Here is a 24508-nt window from a genome sequence, read left to right on the forward strand (position 1 = left end):
TATATGTAGTTTTATGTGTACCTTATTAAATCCATCATTCTTTTTTAAATTATTTTTTGAGCAGCATTATTCTAGAATATAAATACTGAATTGAATAAGCATACTTTTTTCTTTTCCTTTAAACACATTTTTAAAATACAGTTTTTAAAATTAAATAGAGACATGGTCTCACTGTGTTGCCCAGGCTGGTCTGGAACTCCTGACCTCAAGTGATCCTTCTCCGTTGGCCTCCTGAAGTGCTTGGAATAAAGGCATGAACCACCGTGCCTGGCCTGCATGTAACTTTCGACTCCTCCAGAACTTAACTACTAGTAGCCTACAGTTGACCAGAAGCCTTACCAATAACATGAACAGTTGAATAACATGCATTTTGTATGTTATATGTATTATATACTGTGTTCTTACAATAACATAAGCTAGAGAGAAGAAAATGTTATTAAGAAAATCCTAAAGAAGAGAAAATATATTTGCTATTCATTAATGGAAGTGGATCATAAAGGTCTTCATCCTCATTGTCTTTGCATTGGGTAAGCTGATGAGGAGGAGGGAAAGAAGAGATTGGTCTTGCTGTCTCCAGTGGCAGAGGTGGAGGAGGAGGAAGGGGAGGCAGGAGAGGCAGGCACACTTGGTGTAACTGTTATTGAAAAAATCCACTTTTAAGTGGACACGCACAGTTCAAACTCGTATTGTTGAAGGGTCAACAGTGCTAGACAGTTTTATTTTCCAAATGCTAACTATAATACAGTATATAAATATTAAAAATGTATAGTAGCTAGGGGATGATTATAGAATCTTCCTTTCATCTTTGGCTGTGACTAGTTTGAATTGAGTTTGACATGGCCTGAGGTCACTTCAGAATTATTTTGTTACACGTTTTTATTATCCAAAGCCCATTTCTTTGTTCTTAAAGAAGAAAATGATATGAAATCCTTTAGCCTAACAAACATTTTTATCAGCCAATAGAACGGTGATCTGACTCTTTCGTATTTACTAATGCTGTTGTACCCTTTTTCTCTTCAGTAGGAACAACTTATTCTCACTCAGCTTTTATTTTTATGTTCTCCAGAACATAAGAGAGCAGCTGCCCATGCCAAATAGTTACCTCTTTTAAACTCATTCTAGTGGAGCAAATGGTAAGAGGTATTTGAATTAAGTTGTCTTTGGAGGGGTGTGCCTTATTTCTTAATACCTGATTTTTTTTTTGGGCCCAGATCTGCATGGGTATGATTGTCTATAGCAGTATATTGTAATTTTATAATGGTACCATGTTGCCCACTTTCTTGACTGTCTCATATATTTAAAATTTGCTAATAGTGGATTTGAACAAAAGTCTAAAGGAAGGAATCAGAAAATAAAGAAGAGAGAACATGAACTATGTGGATGTAGTTGGAGGTCAGGGTAGGAATTGTGCAGAGCTCAGCCCCACCCCCTACTGTCCCTATTTGACTTAAAAAGTTGGGTGACATGAGCATTTTTGAAGACCTGGCTTCTGAGACAGCAGGTCACAGGGCAGAACTGGAGAAGAAGCTTGGGAGAAGCTTGCATTTGCCAGTTGATCATGAATTGCTAATGTTTCTCGAAGGGCTTAGGAAACAGTGATGGGGATTTTATTTTAAAACCTGGACTTCATTTTAATGTTTGTCAATCCCTCAGCATATTTTATATATAAGAGGAAGTTGTAAATGTCTTCACTAGTATTTAAGTGCCTTTCCCCAAAACCATGTATGGAAAATTAAGGCCATATGGTGGGTAAAGTCTTAAATGTGGGGAAGTTCAGCATGCCACGTTCTGGAGCTTTTGGTGCTCCTGCAGGGAGGGCTTTATTGTATCTTTTTGGAAAAGATTTTTAATAAGCAAGAGAATGTAGCGTTGAATGTCCTTGGCTTGAAGGCCATTACTACTCACATCTGCACAAAATGGGCCAAGGGCTTCAGTGAGTAGATGATAAGGGAAACACAGTGGTATGGGTGGGCAGCCCTTCCGCCTGATATCAGCCTCTCAGAGCAGGGGTGTTTCCTGAACCGTTGCTGTCTCAGCACATGACTAGCCTTGAGTTCTGCCTGTAATAGTTTCCTTAATTAAAACGGTCTGATTGGCACTCTGGATGAGCGTTCAGTAGGTTAAATAGTGAATGGTTGCTGTAGAGCTAACGGACTTTGTTTTCTTTCAGGGTTTTTTTTTTTTTTTAAGTCTATAGCTTAATTCAGTAACTGACCCTTGTCTGCTACCGACCAGTGTTTTTTTCCAGTCAACTGAAAAGTAAATGTTTTGAGAAATTGACTAGGTAACATTTGATAAACATCTGTCTTTGTGTAGGGACTTTCAGGGCTGTTCTGGCCTGAAATGAAAGCTTTTGGGCCAGGGGTGATGGCCCATACCTGTAATCCTGTAATTTGGAAGGCTCAAGGAGGATCTCTTGAGGCAAAGAGTTCAAAACTAACCTGGGCAACATAGTGAGACCCCATCTCTTAAAAAAAAATTAGCTGGACATGGTGGCATGCACCTGTAGTCCCAGCGACCTGGAAAGCTGAGGTGGGAGGATTGCTTGAGCTTGGGAAGTTGAGGGTGCAATGGGCCATGATCACACCACTGCACTCCAGCCTGGGTGACAAAGCAAGACCCTGTCTCAAAAAAACAAAACAAAAACCTTAAAGCTTTTGTAGTTATAAGGTAGATATTCTGCGTTTGTTGACATCGTTTCTTCCCTGGATTTATTAGTGGAAAAGTTAATTAAGCAAATAATTATTTTATATCTATTATGTAGAGAACATTTTGCTTAGTATTAGCCAGGATAGAAATATGAAAAAGAAATGCCTCCTCGTAATCAAGTTATTTTTCTAGAGGAGAATTAGACATAGTTGGAAATGGTCATAATAAATGACCAAACATAATAAGGCCTTTAGTAGAAATATAGGTAAATGCATTGAGGCATTTATAGAGGGAGGATTGAATCCATGAAGGTGGCATTATTCGAACAGGGCATTGAAAGGCCATCTGACTGTCTGTCTGCCTATCTACCCATCTATCTGTCTACTAAAGGAGTAACATTTGGTTTTTTAGGTAACCAAAGCAACTCATCTTTGTTGTGTAAAATCTTGGATGTTCTTAATGGCACACAGATCAAAGTAAAAATCACCTAATTCCCACCAGATCACTCAGTCTTCACTAACATCCAGAAGTAACTATCTCTGCTATCACTTTTACTTATTATCTATGGAATTTTCCAAACATGCATAGAAGTAGAGAGAAAAGTGCAGTGAGCCCCCATATACTTATCATCTAGCTTCCACAGTCATGGACAGGGACATTTTGCCATTCTGTCTGTCTTTCTCCTGCTTTTGTGTTTTTTTTTGTTGGAGTTTCAGATATTATACTATTTAACTTATAAATACTTCAGTCATTTTTTGTTAACAGAGAAGCACTTAAAAAAATAGCAGCAATGTCATCACCATTAACAAACTTACTATGTACACTAGCTAGTCGTGTAAGCCCTAGTCCATGTTTTCTCTATTGTTTCAAAATTGTCAGTTTACCGTTGATTTGTGGGAATCAGGATCCAAGCAGCCTTCACACATCGCACGTGTCTCTTTTAAGTCTTTCTTCATCTGTAGCATTTTCCCTTCTCTCCCTTTTTTCATGTAATTTGTTGTGGAAGAAATGGGGTCATTTGTCCTGTGTCACTTTAATAGTTTTCTTTCATTTTTGTTCTTCTTTGTAATCAAAGATATGTTTTAAAAGCAAAATTAAGATCATATTGCGCATACTGTTTTATGAGCTACTTTTTATACTTAACGATTGAATGAGGACATTTTTCTATTATTTACTCTTCTTCAATTAGTTTTTATTTTCTGTTAAATCTTATGGAATAATAGTAACTAAAATGAGAAAGATGTAGTTGATTATATTTAAAGTAAATCTGGCCAGGCATGGTGGCTCACGCCTGTAACCCCAGTGCTTTGGGAGGCTGAGGCAGGAGGATTGCTTGAGGCCAGGGGTTTGAGACCAGCCTGGGCAACATAGTGAGACCCCCATCTCTACAAAAACGAGAAAAAAAAAAGGTAGGCAGGTATGGTGGTGTTTGCTTGTAGTCCCAGCTTCTTGGGAGCCTAAGGTGGGAGGATGGCTTGAGCCCAGGAGTTGAAGGCAGTGAGCTATAATCACTCTACTGTACTCCATCCTGGGTGACAGAGTGAGACCTTATCTCTTAAAAAAATTATAAAATAAAATAATAAAATAGGTAAAGCTTACATTAATGATATATATTATAACAACAGATTGGTTATTTCTTTCCTCCTTGACTCCCTCCCTCCCTTTCTTCCTTTCTTTTTTATTCCAGTAGCTGTTATGGTTGGATATAATATTGGAGATGCAATTACCTGGATTGAAAGTCCATTTGGTTTTTCCTGGGGAATGTAGAAGATGGTTGTGTAAAAGACAGCCTGCCTAATGGTTCCTTGACAGGGCTGAAAGTAGAGGGAGGTAAATGGTGCTCACCCAGGCCGTGATTTTCTGGAGATTTACCGCAAGAAGGGGACTCATAATTATTGTTGCTGAACTTTTTAAAAATGTTAAGCTTACATTCTCATATAAACTAGGCCACTGTAATCCCAGCACAGTGGGAAAGGATTCTTAGTCGTTAAAATGGAGTATGACGTTTTTATTTAGTGATGCTAACATTTTTAACAGTTGTATATGAGGACGTCTTTCAGTTATTGCCAAACTTTTAGCCTGGGAAAGAGATATGTGTGTTGGCTCATACCAATAATAATTATACCAGCTGAAGCTTCATGTGGCCATTTAAGTAGACAGAGTCAGCTTCATTTATGATGTTATAATTATCCCTATGGTAGTTTGTATTCTTCCATTTGATTAGACCTTTTGTAGTTATTTTAACTTTTATTTGTTGTTGCTTTTTCCTTTTTTAAAAATATGAAACAATACATATAACATCTTAACCATTTTCACCGTACAGTTCGTTGGTATTAAATACATTAATAATGTTGTCCAGCCGTCACCACCATCCATCTTCATAACTCTTTTCATTTCAGTAAAACTGAAATTCTGTACTCATTAAACAGTAACTCCCCATTCCTACCACTGCCCAGGCCCTGATGTCCATCATTCTGCTTTCTGTCTCTATGATTTAGGCTACTTGAAGCACTTCATATAAGTGAAATCATCATACATTATGTGTCTTTTTGGTGACTGGCTTATTTTACTTACCATAATGTCTGAAGATTCATCTGTGTTGTAGCATGTGTAAGAATTTCCTTCTTTATAAAACGGAATAATATTCCGTTGTATGTGTATACCACATTTTGCTTATCCATTCATCCATCGATGGACACTTGGGTGGCTTCCGCCTTTTAGCTATTGTGAAGAATGTTGCTGTGAAAATGAGTGTACAAATTTCTCTTTGAGACTCTGCTTTGAATTTTGTTGGTAAATACCCAGAAGTAGAATCATTGGATCATCTGGTAGTTCTATTAAAAAATTTTGACGAACTGCCATAATCTTTTCTTCACAGTGGCTGTACCATTTTACATTCCTACCAACAGTGCACAAAGATTCCAGTTTCTTCACATCCTTGCCAATACGTATTTTCTGGTTTTTTGATAGTTGCCATTGTAATGGGTATGAGGTGGTACCTCATAATTTTGATTTGTATTTCTCTAATGCTTAGTGATGGCGAACATTTTTTTATGTGCTTATTGGCCATTTTAATATCTTTTTTGGAGAAATGTTTATCCAAGATCTTTGCCCATTTTTGAATCAAGTTGTTTGTTTTGTTGTTGAGTTACAGTTCTTTATATAGCTGTGATGTTAATCCCTTGTCAGATATATGAATATGATTTGAAAATATTTTCTCCCATTCTGTGTGTTGCCTTTTTTAGTCTGTTGATAGTGTCTTTTGATGCACAAAATTTTAAAATTTTCATGAAGTCCAATTTATCTGTTTTTTAATTTTGTTATATATGCCTTTAATGTCATATCTAAGAAAACATTGCCAAAGCCAGTGCTGTATAGCTTCTACCTTATGTTTTCCTCTGAGAGCTTTATAGTTTTAGGTCTTACACTTCAGTTTTTCATTCATTTGAGTTAATTTTTGTAAGTAGTATTCACCTAACTGTATTCTTTTCCATATGCAGTTTTCCCAGCACCATTTGTTGAAAGGACTGTCCTTTCCCCATTGAATGGTCTTGGCGCTCTTGTCAAAAATCATTTCACCATATATGCGAAAGCTTATTCTGGGCTCTGTATTCTATTCCATTGGTCTCTGAGTCTGTCTTTATGCCAGTACCATATTGTTTTGATTACCATAGCGTTGTAGTAAGTTTTGAAATCAGAAAGTATGAGTCTTCGTGCTTTGTTCCTTTTCAGGATCATTGTGGCTATTTGGGTCCCCTAACATTTCATGTAAATTTTAGAATTGTTTTTCTTATTTATGCAAATATATCATTGGGATTTTGATAGGGATTGTATTACATCTGTATGTTGTTTTGGGTAATATTGCTATCTTAATATCAAGCCTTTCAGTCCTTGAACATGGAAAGTGCTTCTATTTATTTCTTTTAACTTCTTTCAGCAGTGTTTTGTAGTTTTCATTGTACAAGTCTTTCACTTCCTTGTTTAATTCCTAGGTATTTTATTCTTTTGATGCGTTTTTGTAATGTCCTTTTCAGATTGTCCATTGATAAGTATATAGAAATGCAACTGATTTTTGTATGTAGACTTTGTCTCCTGCTATGTTGCTGAATTCATTTATTAGTTCTAACAGTTTTTTGTGGAACCTTTTGGGTTTTCCACATGTAAGATTATATCACCTGTGGACAGAAGTAATTTTACTTCTTTTCCAGTTAGAATGCCTTTTATTTCTCTTTCTTGCCTAAATGCTCTGGTGGAACTTCCTGTACTAGGTTGAATAGAAGTGATGAAAGCATGCATTCTTGCCTTGTTCGTGATGTTAGAGGAAAAGCTTTTATTTTAGACTTTCATTATAGACATGATGTTTGCAACTGGTTTTTCATATATTGCTTTTATTTTATTGAGGTAGTTTCTTTCTATTCCTAGTTTATTGAATGTTTTTATCAGGAAAGGGTGTTGAATTTTAACAGATGCTTTTTCTGCATCAATTCAGATGGTCATATGGGATATTTCATCTCTTCATTCTGTTAATGTGGTGTATGATCTTTGTATGTTGAGCCATCCTTGTATTCCAGGAATAGATCCCACTTGGTCATGGTGTATAATCCTTTTACTATGCTGCTGAATTCAGTTTGCCAATATTTTGTTGAGGATTTTTGCATCGGTATTCATTAGAGATAATGGTCTCCAATTTTCTTGTAGTATCTTCATCTGGTTTTGGTCTTAGGGTAATACTGGCATCAGATAATGAGTTAAGAAGTGTTCCCTCCTCTTCAATTATATGGAAATTTGAGAGGGATTGGTGTTAGTTCCTTATTTGTTTGGTAAAATTTACCAGTGAAGCCGTTAGGTTCAGAACTTTTCTTTTTTGAGAGTTTTTTTTATTACTGATTTAATCTCTGTACTAGTTATATGTCTTAGGTTTTCTGTTTCTTCATGATTTAATGTTGGTAACATTTTGTATTTCTAGGAATCCATTTTTTCTAGGTTATCCAGTTTTTTTGCATACAGTTCTCCATAGTGCACTCTTATAAGCCTTTTTATTTCTGTAGAATCAGTAGTAATGTCCCCACTTTCATTTTTGATTTTAGTAATTTGAATCTTCCCTTTTTGTGTGTGTGAGTACATCTCAGTAAATATTTGTCAATTTTGTTGATATTTGCAAAGAACCAACTTTTGTTTCCTTAATTTTCTCTGTTGTTTTTCTTTTGTTTAGTTTATCTCTACTCCTTCTTTCTGTGAGCTTTGGGTTTAGTTTGTTCTTAAAGTTAGGTTTTTGACTTGAGATTTTGTCTTTTAATGTAAACATTTATAGCTGTGAATTTTCCTCTCAGCACTGCCTTTGCTGTGTCCCATAAGTTTTGGCATTTGTGTTTTCATTTTCGTTCAAGTCTAAGTATTTTCTAATTTCCCCTGTGATTTCTCTTTTGATCTATTGGTTAAGAATATGTTGTTCAGTATCCTACAATTTTGTGTTTTGTGGAAATAGTTTTACTTCTTATTAATTTCTAACTTCATCGTGTTGTGATTGCAGAAGACATTTTATGTGGCATCTTTGAAAATCTGTTGAGACTTAATTTGTGGCTTAGTGTATGGCTTGTCCTGGAAAATATCCCATATGCATTTAAGAAGAATGTGTATACTGTTCTTGGAGTGTTCTGTATATACCTGTTAGTTCAGTTGGTTTCTTGTGTTTTTTGAGTCCTCTGTTTCCTTGTATCCAGTCCAGTTGTTCCATCCATTATTGAGAATGGGGTATTGATGTCTCCAACTATTATTGTAGAATGGTCTATTTCTCTCTTTGGTTTATCAGATTTATTTTAGATATTTTGATAGTCAGGTGAATAAATTTTTATAATGGTTATATCTTCTTGCTATATTGTATTTTTTGTTACTATATAATGTCCTTTTTTTGTTTAATGTAAGCGTTTTTGACCTAAAATCTATTTTGTTAGGTATTAGTATAACCATCCTTGCTTTCTTTTGGTGACTATTTGCACGAAATAATCGTTTTATTACTGCACTTAGAATCTGTTTGTGTCTTTGGATCTAAAGTGAGCCTCTTGTAGATAGCATATAGTTGGATCATGTTTTTTAATTTTTTAATCTTTAAACACATGTCCTTTGTCTATCAGAGGTTGTTTTTATCTGTTCTACCATTCTCTGTCTTTTTTGATTAGAGAGTTTAATCCATTTACATTTAAAGGAATGACTGATAAGGAGGCACTTTTGTCATGTTGCTATTTGTTTTCTACATGCCTTGTAGCTTTTTGGTTCCTTATTTCTAGCATTAACTGTTGACTTTTATGTTTGTTTGTTTGTTTGTTTGTTTTTAGTGAAACCTTTAAAATTTTTTTTTTCTTGTTTGTATTCTGTAGGTATTTTCTTTGTGGTTACCATAGGAATTACATTTAACATTCTAAAGTCATAATACCCTAATTTGAATTTCTTTTTTTTTTTCCCAAAGACAGAGTCTCGCTCTGTTGCCTAGGCTGGAGTGCAAGTGGTATGATCTTGGCTTACTGCAACCTCTGCCTCCCAGGTTCAAGCGATTCTCCTGCCTCAGCCTCCTGAGTAGCTGGGATTACATGCGTGCACCACCATGCCCAGCTAATTTTTTTGTATTTTTAGTATAGACGGGGTTTCACCATGTTGGCCAAGCTGGTCTCAAACTCTTGACCTCAAATGATCTGCCTGCCCTGGCCTCCCAAAGTGCTGGGATTACAGTCGTAAACCACTGCACCCGGCCTGAATTTATACCAGCTTAACTACATAAACTCTCTTCCTCTAATAGTTCAGGCACCACGTTTTTCACTGTTGATGTCACAGAATTACATCTTTATACCTTGTGTGCTCAAAAACATAAAGTAATAATGAACTAATAAGAGATTAGTGCATTCATTTCTTAAACCATGTAGAAAACAAAATGTGGCATTGTAACTAATAGTACTACCTTTTAGACTAAATTTTTAGAGAAAGTTTAGTCTCTTAAATCACAGAGCAAACAAAAAATGCAGTTACAGACTGTTTTTACAATGATACTTTTATAATTGCTCCTGCATTTACTTTTATTGAAGTCTTTATTTCTTTATATGGCTGCAAGTTACTTTTTAGTGTCCTTTTATTTTTACCCTGCAGGGACTTCTTTTATCATTTCTTGCAAGACGGGTCTAATGGTAGTAAACTTTCTCAGCTTTTTTTTTTTGTCTGAGAATGTCTTCATTTCGCACCCACTTTTGAAGGACAGTTTTGACAGAATGACATTCTGGTTGATAGGTTTGTTTGTTTGTTTTTTGCACTTTGAATATATCTTCCTACTGCCTTTTGGCCTCCAAAGTTTCTGATGAGAAAACTGCTAATAATCTTAGGAGGATCCTTTGTATGTGATGAGTTGCTTTTCTCCTGCTGCTTTCAAGATTCTATCTTTGTCTTTAGAAAGATATTATAATGTATATCAATGGGGGTCTCTTTGAGTTCTCTTGTCTCCTTTTGGAACTCTCACAATGTATGTGTTGCTTAGCTTGATGGTGTCCCATAGGTCCCCTGGCTCTGCTCACTTTTCTACAGTCTTCTTCCTGTTTCTCAGACTTGATCATTTTCATTGTCCTCTCTTCAGGTTCACTGATTGTTTCTTCTGCATCCTCAAATCTGCCTTTGATTTCCTCAGTGGATTTTTCATTTCTATTGTGCATTTCAACTTCAAAAATTTTTTTCTGGATTTTGCATCTCTTTATGAATATTTTCATTTTGCTTATGAATTTTTTTTTAAGTTTCTCTACATCTTCCTTTAGTTCTTTGTTTATCTTTAACATGGTTGTTTTTGTCTAGTAAATCTGCCAACAAGTATTTTTCAGGGTCAGTTTTTAATTTATTTTTTCCTTTGAATGGGCAGTATTTTCCTGTTTGTGTTTCTTGTGATTTTGTTGTTGTTGTTGAAAACTGGACACTTTATTTTTTTATTTTTATTTTTTTTGAGATGGAGTCTCATTTTTTTTGAGATGGAGTGCGGTGGTGCGATCTTGACTCACTGCAGCCTCCACCTCCCAGATTCAAGCGATTCTCCTGCCTCAGCCTCCCAAGTAGCTGGGACTATAGGTGTGTGCCACTGTGCCTGCTAATTTTTGTATTTTTAGTAGTGATGGGGTTTTGTTTGCCATGTTGGCCTCGAACTCCTGACCTCAGGTGATTCCCCCCACCTCAGCCTCCCAAAATGCTGGGATTACAGGCATGAGCAACCATGCCTGGCTGAAAACTGGACATTTTAATCTCATAATGTGCCAACTCTGGAAATCAGATTCTCCCCCTTCCTTATGATTTGCGTTTTTTTTTTCTTTTTTACTGGTTTTATTTTTATTTTTATTTTTATTGTAGGCTGTCTCTGTGCTGATGATCAATCTGACGTGTAAATTTAAGATCTTTTCAGATATTTTCTGAGTCTGCACCTTTCCCTGACCATGCATGGTCACGTTCTAATTTTCCCCATATATGTGGTTGCTTTTGAATAGCCTAATCTTTAATGTCTGGCCCTTAAAAGGGGTAAAGAGAAAATTGAATGGGGGTTGGGGAGAAGGGCTCTGGCCTGTTAAATGCCCTGAAGTCCCTTTGGTCAAAAAGGAGGGGCTTCCTGCAAGAGGGGAGGTTCAACAACAGTGGCCTCTTTGCACTTTTGTGATCAGAAGCAGCAGTCAGCCATTAGAGCACAGATCCCTGATATTTAGAGGGCAGGGTCCTTTTTGCCCATCCTGGCTCTTGCCAGCTGTGTGCAAACTACTCTAGGAAATGTGTGCCCAGCTACCTGCCCCAGGACTTGGGGTAGATGATGGGTAGCTGCAACTACGGTAAGAGCCAAAATTAAATGAAAATAACCTCAATGAACTGTTCAAGCCTTCTGCTAGAAGTTGCAAGTTTTCCATAGATTCCACAGCTCCAAAATAATTATTTTGGATAGATTCTGCCAGTGCATCTATTGTCTGGGCGGGAAGACAGATTCCTGATACTTGCTACTCTGTGATCATCCCAGAACATGCTCCTCAATTTCATTTTAATTTAGTAATAGTTGCTGAGATATTATTTTTATTTCACCATATTATTTAATCCCAAGTCACTTGATAACATTTTGTTTTTGTGAGACATTTTTTCAAAATTAATTTTTTAATAGAAGTAATAAATTAGTCCATTTATAAGGTTTGAGTGCCTGTTTCCTCCCCACTTCCCTTGTCCTGGTTCTCTGGCTTGCTCTCCACTGGTAAACAGTTTGTTGATTTGGTACTTTTATTTTTATTTATAATATAAAAGCATTGTATTTTTGTATTTTAGAAACTTCACATAATTGCCATTGTATTTAATATCTGTAATTTTTTTTTTTTATTCAACAACTGGCTTTGGATAGGTATTCATGTTGGTTCATATAATCCCAGTTCATCCTTTTTAACTGCTGCCTAGTCATGGGGATTGATTTTTTTTTTTCTTCATTTTTCCCATTGCTGAACTTCTAGATTGTTTCTGATAGTTCCTGATTATAAACAAGGCTGCAGGCAACATCCTTGTCCTTGGCTCTGTGTATATGGGCATGTTTCTCTATGCAGTTGTCAGGTCATGGGATATTGTAATAGACACGCTCGAATTGCTTTATCTAAGTGGCTTCCATCAGCAGAGGATAGGTTCTTTAGTCCTATATGTTTATATGTGGAGAAATGGTACAGGATAGGAACTGTGTTTGAAGACCTGATGTATATTTACAAATAAGTAGATCTCATTAGCTTATAATATTTGGCTTTGAAGTTGAAGGCTAGTTTTATTCATTGCACTGTATTTTGCTATCAGATGTGAATTTATTTAGAAATAAAGATTTCTGCTGTTGAATAATTGCAGGTAAATTACTATAATTACCATTGAGCTTTTATGTAAAAGTAACACCTTGTTTTAGAATCTGTGCATTGGGGGTAAAGCTAGGTGTGAGGGTTGTCTTAAGTGCTTCTGAAGTTTGGAAGACTTCTTCAGTTAACTGCTAATCTGTGTTCTAATGGCTGAGGGATGTGTTGTATATTCAGCATCACACCTACCTCATTATGGACACCACAGGCAGAGGGAATACATAATTAAATGAGAGCTACTGCTGGGCAGAAATAGGCACACCACCTCCTCTAGTTTCCCTTAAAGGACTGTTGGTTTCAAAGTAAGAATGGTATTTATTCTTTTCCCTTTTTTTGGCATGGTTGTCTGGTATGATGGGGAATATTTCTTTCTTCCTTTTGATCTTTTAAGAAAATAAAAAACTGTAATACTTATTTTATCAAGAAATTATTTTCAGAAGCTTTGGTTTTTGAAGTTATCAGTCTTCATATGCCACTTCTTTCTCCACAATAGTTACGTCTGTTCCATTTTATCTCTACAACCTCTAGCTGGAGATCTCATCAGTATTCTGAGCCTCACTCTATTCATCTAACAAATGGGGCTAATAAGCCAGGAACCCAGCAGGGTTTTTGGGAGCATGAGGTTGTCAGTGCAGTGCCTCATAGGAAACAAGCTGCATGGGACCAGAGAAATCACTTAATCCAGCCTTCTCCTATAACAGATGAGAAAACTGAGGCTGAGTGTCACATAATGTGTAGCTTCTCTCCCTTTTGTTTGTGCTTAACTAATATCTTTCTCAGTTGTGGGATCACTTTGCGACTCCGCTTCTTGAGAAACCACAGGGGCAGCTTTTGCACAGGGCATTTTCCTTGCTTGCAATTTCTCTTTCTTTTCACCACCTGTCAAGTCACCTTGCCCTCCCTTTGAAACACATTCAAATTCATTTCCTCAGGGAGGCTCTTCTAGTTCATCCTTAAAGATGGGTATTTCAAATCCTGATCAACTCAGTTTTATCCTTCACTGTGGAAATGTGAAGGACCTATTATTGATATTATTATAAAGGTCCTATATAGATATACATATACACTTATATTTTTTGTTATTTAGGGAAAAAAAACTTCTTGAGAACAAATTTGTTAGCAGCGCAGTGTTATTTGTGTATTTTGGAAGGGACAGTTTCAGTTGATGAGATAATTAAATGCACGATATGCTTTTAGCATGTTAACTCCTACTCACAGATCCTTGTTCTGCTTTTCATACAATCAGCTTTCAAGCTAGTAGTCCAGAGCTAAGGATTATGTTAAATAAGTTAGAAGAAAACCACCCACTGCTAATTCACATCTTTTCATATGGGTGAATATTCTTGCAACTTTCCCCTAGTGTGCTTTCTTCCACACTATGAAAAGAGGCAAATAAAGTAAAAATGTCAAGTAGCAGTATACACTCCTAAAGATAACTCACAGAAGTAGTTATATGTGGACTTAACTAGTACATAAAAGATTACATGAGGCTGGGTGTGGTGGCTCTCAGCTGTAATATCAGCACTTGGGAGGCTGAGGCAGGAGAATCGCGTGAGTCCAGGAGTTCGAGACCAGCCTGGGCAACATCGTGAGACCTAGTCTCTACAAAAAAATACAAAAATTAGCTAGGTATGGTGGAGCATGCCTGTACTTCCAGCTACTTGGGAGGCTGAGGTGGGAGGATTGCTTGAGTCTGGGAGGTCAAGGCTGTAGTGAGCTGTGATTGCACCACTGTACTCCAGCCTGGGCAACAGAGGCAAGATAGTGTCTAGAAAATAAATAAATAAATAAAAATAAATCACATGAAAGCCAAGTTGGACTTCATAATCCTTAACATGAATGAACTATAAGGGCCAAGGGAGGGCTCCTCTTGGCCTCTCTGAAGGTTTGATAGAAAATCAACTCAGAAAAGGCAGATTAATTGGAGAAAAGGCATGCAAATTTATTTAATGTGTGTACACAGAAGCTTTCAAAATGAAAACCCAAAGATACAGGGAAATTGTCTATTTTTATGCTTAGGTTCAACAGAGTATAGACAGCCGTGTAGAAATAGGCTTTGACAAAAAGGAGGTGATTAAATGGTAATCAGTTGAGTGGGGAAACTCAGCAGGGCCTGTCTAGGTGGTGCTTCTTGCTTTCTTTTTTTCTTTTTCTTTTTTTTAATTTTTGAGAAAGGATCTTGTCTCTGTAGCCCAGGCTAGAGTACATTGGCGTGATCACAGCTCACTGCAGCCTCAAACTCTTGGGCTCAAGCAATCCACCTGTTTCAGCCTCCGGAGTAGCTGGGACTCTAGACCTGTGCCACCTCGCCTGACTAATTTTTTATTTTTTGTAAAGATGAGGCCTTACTATGTTGCCAGGTTGGTCTTGAACTCCTGGGCTCAAGCAATCCTCCTGCCTCGGCCTCCCAGATTGTTGAGATTACAAGCGTAAGCCACTGTGCCTGGCCTGCCTATCTAGATTCTTGTTGGCCTCTCTGAGCATGAATTCCTTCCCTCGGGGTCTGAGGCACAACCTTCTCTAGAATGGGGGCCTAACAACCTACAATCACACAAGGTAGTCAGATAATTTCTTTATGGCCAGTATTTACACAGAAAGGTGGAGGGAAAGTTATAGTAATGTATTTATGTTTTATGACTAGCTCTGAGGAAAGAGATTTCTGGTTTCTATGATCTGCCTTGGGAAAGAGGGATTCCAGTTTCTATGGCCAGCCTCAGCAGAGAGTGGGACTGAGAGACAGGAGGGCAGGAGAAGGTCAGAGAAAAGCATTTGCTTCTGAGACCTTCATTTTGGGGTATTGTTTTCTGCACCTCAACAGAATGAACAATCAAATGAATGTTTGATTGTACAACGTGCACATTTTTATTTAATTTCATAGTACTGAATAAATCCTTTTCACATTCATTTGCGAACTGCTTTTATATGCCCCTGATTTGTAATCAAATACTATTTTGTTTTTGTGGCTGGGCTGCTATGGAAATTGGAAGTAAATGTTACAGGTAGCTCTTCCACTGAACATGCACAAATGTATGTGTTGGTGTGTGTTTGTATGAAAGGATTATAAGATCTTTTGCTTAGAGTGTGAATGGAAAGGGGTATAATAGAGTTTTATATCTGGAAAGAACCTTATTTGTTATCTGTTTATAGGTGAGAATGGATATTTACAGAGATCAGGTGGTTTGACAAGGTTATTCTGCTGTATAGTGTTAGAGCTAAGGCTTAGAAGAACTCTTGAGTTTCTGGAGTTAGAGAGCACTCTTAATGCTTTGGGAGAAACTTAGCAGTATTCTTTTTACCCGTTCAGGGAACTCAGAGTCTCTATTTCCTGAATTATCTTTTGGATTTTGGATATTTGGAAGATTAGATTATCAATGGAGTTTGAAGGTAGACTCTTGTCTGGATATTATTATTATTTGAGATAGTGCCTCATTCTCTTTTCCGGACTGGAGTGCAGTAGTGCAATCACAGTTCACCATGGCCTCAACCTCTCGGGCTCAAGCAATCTTCCAACCTCAGCTTCCTGAGTAGCTGGGACTATGGGTGTGCGCCACCACGCCCAACTAATTTTTGTACTTTTTGTAGCGACAGGGCTTCACCATGTTGCCTCGGCTGGTCTGAAACTCTTGAGCTCAAGGGATCCTGCCACCTCAGCCTCCCAAAGTGCTGGGATTACAGGCGTAAGCCACTGCACCTAGCGCTTGTCTGGACATTCTTAAGCATGCTGTCCATGAGTTTTTTTTTTCCTGAGAAAAGATCATTGAAGACCAAAACTTTGTCAAAATTGGAGTTTTATCACATTCTTACATTGCAAAATAAGGCACTTTTCATTGAAAAGGATTTTAATACTTTCCATGGAAAACATTCTTGAAAATCCAAGGCAATTTCATAGTTTCACCTTTTCAAATGTTGACTTTAAATGAATTATGCCCAACCTTTATTGTAAGGATTATATCTTATCTATCTTTATATTCTCTACAGCCCCTAGCACAGAGCAAAATGTCTAGAAAGTTGGAAGGTAGTATATTTAAAATGCCTCTCTATTTTCCCACTTAAATTCTTAGTGAGAATTACTTCACTTCTCTTTGTCCTTTGCTTTTCTCTTCCATGTGATTGTGGCTAATGATCAAAGGAAACCCTTAGAATTGTTGAGACATTTGGAATACAAAATTTCTCACTAATTAAAAATTGGATCACTGGACCAGAACCTATTAATTTTGGCTTTCATTTGTTGAACTCTTTCTGTGTGGTAAATATTTGTCAGATTCTTTGAGTACAGAGATGAGTTTGACAGCCTCTACTGTTAAGGACCTGAAATCTAGTAGATGAGACAGATGTCCTGTATGTTTAGGTGCAGTAATGGATATATTTTAAAAGTGTTGAAGAAATACATATACTCTTGATGTTTCTTATTAGCAATATGTAGAAGGATATGAGTATCACAGATGAAGTAAGTTTAATCACGAAGTAATTAGATTTTTAAAAAGCTAAATTTTATGTTTTCATATGAATGTTACAAGTCCATGGAATAATATTCCAAGGTAATACAGTGAAGCTAAACTATATAAATTTTATTCAGATTTCACCTGTTTTTCTGTTCCTGTCCTTTTTGTTTTCCAGGATCTAATCCAGAAATGCCACATTTCATTTATACGTATGCTCTTTTGTTTGGTTTTGTTTGAGACAGGGTCTTGCCTTGTTGCCCAGGCTGGAGTGTGGTGGGACAATCATAGCTCACTGTGGCCTTGAACTCCTGGGCTCAAGCGATCCTCCCACCTCAGCCTCCTCAGTAGCTGGGACAACAGGTGTGCACCACCATGCCCAACTAACTTACTATTTTTTTGTAAAGTCAGAGTCTCTCCCTATGTTGTCCAGGCTGGTCTTAAACTCCTGGGTTCAAGTGATCCTCCCACCTTGGCCTCCCAAAGTCCTGGGATTACAGGTATGAGCCACTGTGCCCAGCAATATGTATGCTTCGTAGAAATTTATTTTTACACAAATGGTAGCATACTGTACTATGCTTTCGTTGTGTTTTATTCCAGTTTTTACCTAGTCTCTTAATAATGGACTTTAAGTTGTTTCCAATCTTTTGATATTATTAACAGTGCTACAGTGGCTATCCTTGAGCTCGCAAGTATGCAGTTTATATGGAGGCATTTTTGGGTGGAAGAATATATTCGTATCTTTATTGCTAAACTGCCCTGCTTAAACATTGTATACATTTACACTCCTTTCAGCAATGTATGTGTTTTTCTTTTTTCTTTTTTTTTAAATTATACTTTAAGTTCTAGGGTACATGTGCACAACATGCAGGTTTGTTACATATGTATACATGCGCCATGTTGGTGTGCTGCACCCATTAATTCATCATTTACATTAGGTATATCTCCTAATGCTATCCCTCCTCCCTCCCCCCACCCCACGACAGGCCCCGGTGTGTGATGTTCCCCTTCCTGTGTCCAAGTGTTCTCATTGTTCAGTTCCCACCTATGAGTGAGAACATGTGGTGTTTGGTTTTTTGTCCTTGTGATAGGTTGCTGAGAATGATGGTTTCCACCTTCATCCATGTCCCTACAAAGGACATGAACTCATCCTTTTTTATGGCTGCATAGTATTCCATGGTGTATATGTGCCACATTTTCTTAATCCAGTCTATCATTGATGGACATTTGGGTTGGTTCCAAGTCTTTGCTATTGTGGATAGTGCCGCAGTAAACACACGTGTGCATGTGTCTTTATAACAGCATGACTTATAATCCTTTGGGTATATACCCAGTAATGGGATGGCTGGGTCAAATGGTATTTCTAGTTCTAGATCCTTGAGGAATCGCCATGCTGTCCTCCACAATGGTTGAACTAGTTTACAGTCCCACCAACAGTGAGAAAGTATTCCTATTTCTCCACATCCTCTCCAGCACATGTTGTTTCCTAACTTTTTAATGGTCACCATTCTAACTGGTGTGAGATGGTATCTCATTGTGGTTTTGATTTGCATTTCTCTGATGGCCAGTGATGATGAGCATTTTTTCATGTGTCTGTTGGCTTCAGCAATGTATGTGTTTTACCTCTCCCTTGCAGGTAGCGTGTGATTTAACAATTCAATTTTGCAAATTTCATAGGTGAAAAAATGGAATTTTATCACTATTTTTCTGTGCATTTCTCTTGTTATAAGTGAGGTTGAACATACTATCGTGTGCTTAAGAACAATTTCCCTTTCTGTGAATTGACTGCCAATTTATCTATGGAAATAATGTTTTTATATAAAAAGGAAATTAGCACTTTGTGATAGGGGCTGCTACTTTTTTCCAGTGGGTTTGTATTTTGTCATTTATGGTAATTTTTGCTATATATGAATTTATTTTTGGATCATCAGGTTTATTACTATTCTACTTCATGGTTTTGGAATTTTATGTCTTACTTAGGTCTTAGGCTCTTCAAGATTATGAAAAAATATCTTGCTTTTAATACTTTGTGGGTTTTTTTTTATGTTTAAGACTTTAAATCAATTTGGGATTTATTTTAATGTGAGTTGGTATCCCATCCTCTTTTCCATGTGGCTGTATAGTTGTGCCAGCACCATTTATTGAACAATTTATCTTTTCTACACTGATGTCACGTTTTATCTTATCAAATTCCTGAAGTCTTTTTAGAATGTTTGTTGTATCCATTGATTTGATGGCTTGTTCATGAACCAGTTTTAGACCTTTTAAATTATTATATATTTATAACATATTTTATACTATCTGGCAAATATTAAAGCTGGTCCCCCTTATTACTCTTCTTTTTTATAATTGCCCTCATTGTTCTTGTTTATTTTCCATATAAACTACAGACATACCTTCTGAATTTTTTTTTTTTTTTTTTTTTTTTTGAGACAGAGTCTCACTCTGTCACCCAGGCTGGAGTGCAGTGGCGCGATCTCGGCTCACTGCAACCTCCATCACCCGGGTTCAAGCGATTCTCCTGCCTCAGTCTCTGGAGTAGCTGGGACTACAGGTGCGTGCCACCATGCCTGGCTAATTTTTTGTATTTTTAGTAGAGACGGGGTTTCACCGTCTTAGCCAGGGTGGTCTCAATCTCTTGATCTCGTGATCTGCCTGCCTCGGCCTCCCAAAGTGCTGGGATTACAGGCATGAGCTGCTGCACCCGGCCAGCTTTTGAATTTCTAAAAGAATATCCTGATAATCTTATTGGGATTGCGTTAAATTTACTTATTAATTTAAAATTTTTAAAGCATTGATCCTCTAAGAATTTGTTTTGTGTAGCTCAAATATTTCTCATCTGCTTTTAAAAAAAAGTTGATTTTACAAAATTTGCTGGGAGTGGTAGGGGCGGCTCATGCCTGTAATCTTAGCACTTTTGGAGGCCGAGGCAGGAGGATTGCTTGAGCCCAGGAGTTCAAAACCAGCCTGGGCGATAGTGAGACCCTGTCTCTTAGAAACTACATATATATTTTACAAATTTATTTTTCTTTGAGGCAGAGTCTCGTTCTGTCACCCAGGCTGGAGTCCAGTAGCATGATCTCGACTTGTTGCAACCTCTGCCTCTGTGGTTCGAGGTATTTCGGGGTGCCTCAGCCACTTAAGTAGCTAGGATTACAGGTGTGTTTCACTTCACCTAGCAAATTTTTGTATTTTTAGTAGTTTCACCGTGTTGGCCAGGCTGGTCTCGAACTCCTAGCCTCAAGTGATCTGCCCGCCTGGACTTCCCAAAGTGCTGAGATTCCAGGCGTAAGACACCGCGCCCGGCTTATTGTACAAATATTTCATTACTGATACTACAGAGAGCAGTTACTCATCATACTACCTCTATCACAACAAACATTTCTGTTTTCCCTTTACTTTTAGTGATGCTGAATCATATTTTAGGGCCTTTATTATTATATATTCTGTAATTAGCAAGGTGTCATGCATACAGTAGGTAAAAGTTTAGAGAGCTTGTCCATACCACTGTGGGATCCTCAATAGGAAGTAATTTGGAAGTATCTATTGAAATTTAAAATATACACAGGCATGTACCGTAACTCTTTAGTTGTTTACTCAGCATCTATCCTAAAGAAAACATGGGCCGTGACTCACATACTGTTTTTTTCAGTACCTTCTGTCACCCTTGTTATCTCCTTACATTTTAGCCATTAAATTCTGTTAAAGAAGATGTGAAACCTTTTAGAAGTGGTTCATAGCCCATGCTGTGCACTTTTAATTTGATTCTCTACCTTACTTTTTAGTTAAAAAAAACAAAACAAAACAAAACTCGTCACCATAGTAATTCTTTAGATGTTAGAATCAGCTAGGTATGCTTTTTTTTCTCTCAAACTTCTTTAATCATCACCCACATTTCACCCCAGTTCCGATAATTCCCTCTTTCCCTGTTGAAAATCACCATAATGAGCCTTGGCCCCCGATTGCACGTCCTTGATGAGTGTGTTGGGGACAGAAGTACTCTCAATCCCCTGTGGCCTTCCTGCTCTTGTTCCCACTCCTGACCAGCCCACATAATGAATCCTGTTCTCAAAGCAAAGATCATCTCCACCCACATCAGCAGCACCTTTTGTTCTTTGTTCCTTTTTCATCCTTATTCCCAGATCTCAAAATATCGCTCCCAATATCTTTGCAGTCTTTACTTTCATTCCAGAGGATTCAACAGTATACATTTATGCGCATGTGGTAAAAGGACCACGGTTGCTTTGGTACCAAACAGACATGAACAAAAATTGCACCAGAAAACAGAAAAATTGTTTGTGCAGAATTCTAGAAAAAAATCCTCTTGCCTGTCTCCACATCAGGGTGAAGGGGAAGAGGAGAGGGCCATCTGGGAATCTGGGAATTAAGGAAGTAAGGAGGTAGAATTGGAATGTTTAAGCCACCAAGTAACTATTAGATTGGTGCCTGGGTTTTGGGTCATGCTCTCATGTGCTTCTGCCTGCAGCTTACTTGCCTCCCTCTTGGGCTGGCTGGAAAGCCGTGGGCTGGTTACTATGGGAATTGATGGGTGCTGCTGGCAGTGAGAGAAGGAAAGTACTTGGAATTGATACAGAAATACTAGGAGAGCAGGTTTTTTTTTTTGCCCTCTGCTTTCCTGCTTACTGTTTTTTGATTTGATTTAACTAATGTGGTTTTAGCTGAAGAGAGCCTTTCCAAGAGCTCACCTGTGGTACCCTGAGGAGGAGTTGAGCTGTCATCACTCTAACCCAGGAAGACCTCATGGAGACGAGGGCAACACAAAGGATGGCTAGTTTCTCAGATGAATTTCTGTTTCAGCAACTGGCTTCTCAGGCTTCATTGAACTCAAAATTAAACCCAAGCCTCTTTTTATACTGTTAAGAAATGTGCTGCAGACAGGAGGGGGAAAGTCAGTATTTAATTCTCTCTTCTTCACTACCATCTTCTTCACTACCACTCCTCTCCCTCTTCTTCACTGCCACCACCCCTTGCAAGGAAAAGGTAGGTGGAGCATTCTGTGTTTGTCATAAATTTAATGATTCTGAAATGTTGGAAATAGAAAACAGATGTTTTAATGGGGTGATACCCACATTGGAAAGCATCAAGGTCAAAATATATTTTATGAGTCAACTTTAATTTGATTAATCTAATAACTTAAAACCCTCTACCATAGTATATGCTACTTTATTTTCATAACTACTCATGAGTATGGAATGGAAAACATTAATTTATCTTTCTAAGAAAAGTATTTGGCTGGAGGAGAAAAGAATATTAAAGTGTCATGGACATTATAAAATTTGGTAGCACAGTCTTTTTTCCCCTACATTTTTAGTTTCAGTTCACTGTTTCTATTGTTTCTGAGTATTTTACCACTAATGAAAACCTTATTTAGGTAAAACGTTTTCTTTTGATTTAAAAGATTTTTGTTGAATTCCTTGCCCAGATGTGAGAGAAGTGTCTACATCTATTCAAACTTTAACTTTGGGTCTTAGAGGTGATGAATCACTTGGCAGAACAACCATGAGATGTTGAATAATCTCATGATTTGGTTGACTTATTTTTAGAAGCCACTCCCTATTAACTCGTTTAATTCCTGTTATACGGGAAGAGGGACAGGGAAAGGATTGGAAGAAGAGGTCAGTCATATACAGGCCTTGCCCTCCTAAAGCTTCTGAACTTATTTTTTGTTTGTTTTTTGAGACAGAGTCTTACTGTGTTGCCTAAGCTGGAGTGGCGCCATCTCAGCTTACTGCAACCTCTGCCTCCCAGGTGGAAGCAATTTTCATGCCTCAGTCTCCTGAGTAGCTGGGACTACAGGCGTGCATCACCATTCCTGGCTGATTTTTTTCTATTTTAGTAGAGATGGGGTTTCACCATGTTGCCCAGGCTGGTCTTGAACTCCTGAGCTCAGGCAGTCTGCCTGTCTCCACCTCCCAAAGTGCTAGGATTACAGGCATGAGCCACTGCCTAAAGCTTCTAAACTTGTAGCATAAGTAAGATGATTAAAAAAATAAAATATGTCTAGGTACAGTGGCTCATGCTTGTAATCTCAGCATTTTGGGCAGCCGAGGCAGGCCGACTACTTGAGTCTAGGAGTTTGTGACCAGTCTGGGCAACATGGTGTTACCCTGTCTACAAAAAATACAAAAACTAACTGGCCATGGGTGGGTGCCTGTAGTCCCAGCTACTCAGGAGGATAGCTTGAGCCTGGGAGGTCGAGGCTGCAGTGAGCTGAGATCACACCACTGCACTTCAGCTTGGGTGACAGTGAGAACCCATCTCAAAAAAAAAAAAAAAAAAAAAAGGAAAAGTAAAGAAAAAGAAAAATCTGAAGTGAAGAGTATATTCAGATAAGAAAGAATAGTTCAGTTTCCCTGGAGTGGTGTATATGGGGAGTGGTGTACAGAGAAATGGATTTGAAAATTTAGGTTGGAATTGACTTGTCTAGGACTTGGAGTGCCTAATCAAAGAATTTTTACCCTTTTTATGTAGGTATTGAGAAACCATTGATGGTTTTGGGGTAGGTGAAGGTGCGTGATACCTCTTTTTTCATACTGAACTTGAATTTTGTCTTTAGCTGTATCTTTGCATAAAACTGAAATTGTTTCTAAGTTCTTTAAAAGATATCACTAAGGAAAGTTAAGATTCAGTGTAAAAAAACAAATTTCAGACTTACTATTTGGGAAAGATCATTAAATCTAGTTGTTTGTTTAATGGATTATAATTCTGATGGTATAAATTTTCAGCATCTTGTTACCTTGGTGAGTTCATGGCTTTGAGGTGACTGGAAACATGGTGTTGTCTGTTTGAATAATGGAATTTCTGCAACTTATTTTACATACACAGCCTCTAAGTCTGCCACTGATGGAGGTTATTTATGGATCTGTTTCTGATCCAAAGTCTTGCAGAGGGAGATTTTCCCATGGAGCATAGGCTGGCCAAAATATTTAGATGGGACCTGGTGTGGCCTTCCCTAGGCTGGCTTCCTTAGTCCCAGAAAAGAGCCAGCTTCCTAGTGGCCTCTGTCCTTGTATTGCTGCCCAGAAGTTCCCAAAGGATCTTGGGTTGAACCTTTAGCCATCTAGATTATTTATAAAAACATAGTCATCATACTGCTATTTGGAAAGGATTATACTTTTATGCTTCTTTTGAGCTTAAAGTGGTGGCATGGAGGGACGTAGTCTCTAAGATTCCTGCATTCAGGTACCATGTCTATCATGCTCATTATTGCCTCTCCATGGCAGAGTATAGTGCTTGGGACATGTAAGTACTAAATAAATGCTTGTTGAATGAACGTTGGATAAATCTCGGGTAATTGTTTGTATACAGTAACTACTATAGTGGATGGAAAGACTGGCTAAGTTTTTGATTAACACTCCTTTCTCTTAGTTCCGTAGGTTTTAGTTAGTGATAAAGATTAAAACTTTTTTTGATATGTTGCTTTAAAATGTTAGTAACACTTTAAAGTCCTTTTTAGATAATAAAATAACCATGTAGATCTGGAGTAACTTAAAATGTATGGCCAGGTGTGGTGGCTCCTGCCTGTAGTCC

The 24508-nt window shown here is 37.6% G+C and overlaps 1 protein-coding gene across 46 annotated transcripts in view; it reads left to right on the forward strand.

The window, feature by feature from the left end:
- Window positions 1–24508, forward strand: part of SIPA1L1 (signal induced proliferation associated 1 like 1) — a 417177-nt gene that overhangs the window by 94147 nt on the left and 298522 nt on the right. For 2 of the 46 annotated variants that reach the window (XM_063792958.1, XM_063792967.1), the window contains exon 1: window positions 19392–21958. The exons of the other annotated variants lie outside the window; for them this stretch is intronic. The gene's annotated coding sequence lies outside the window, so the exon portion shown is untranslated. Of the gene's footprint in view, window positions 1–19391; window positions 21959–24508 lie in introns of those variants that run through there. 46 annotated transcript variants of the gene reach the window in all.

This window comes from Pan troglodytes, chromosome 15, assembly GCF_028858775.2.
Source record: "Pan troglodytes isolate AG18354 chromosome 15, NHGRI_mPanTro3-v2.0_pri, whole genome shotgun sequence".
NCBI lineage: Eukaryota > Metazoa > Chordata > Mammalia > Primates > Hominidae > Pan > Pan troglodytes.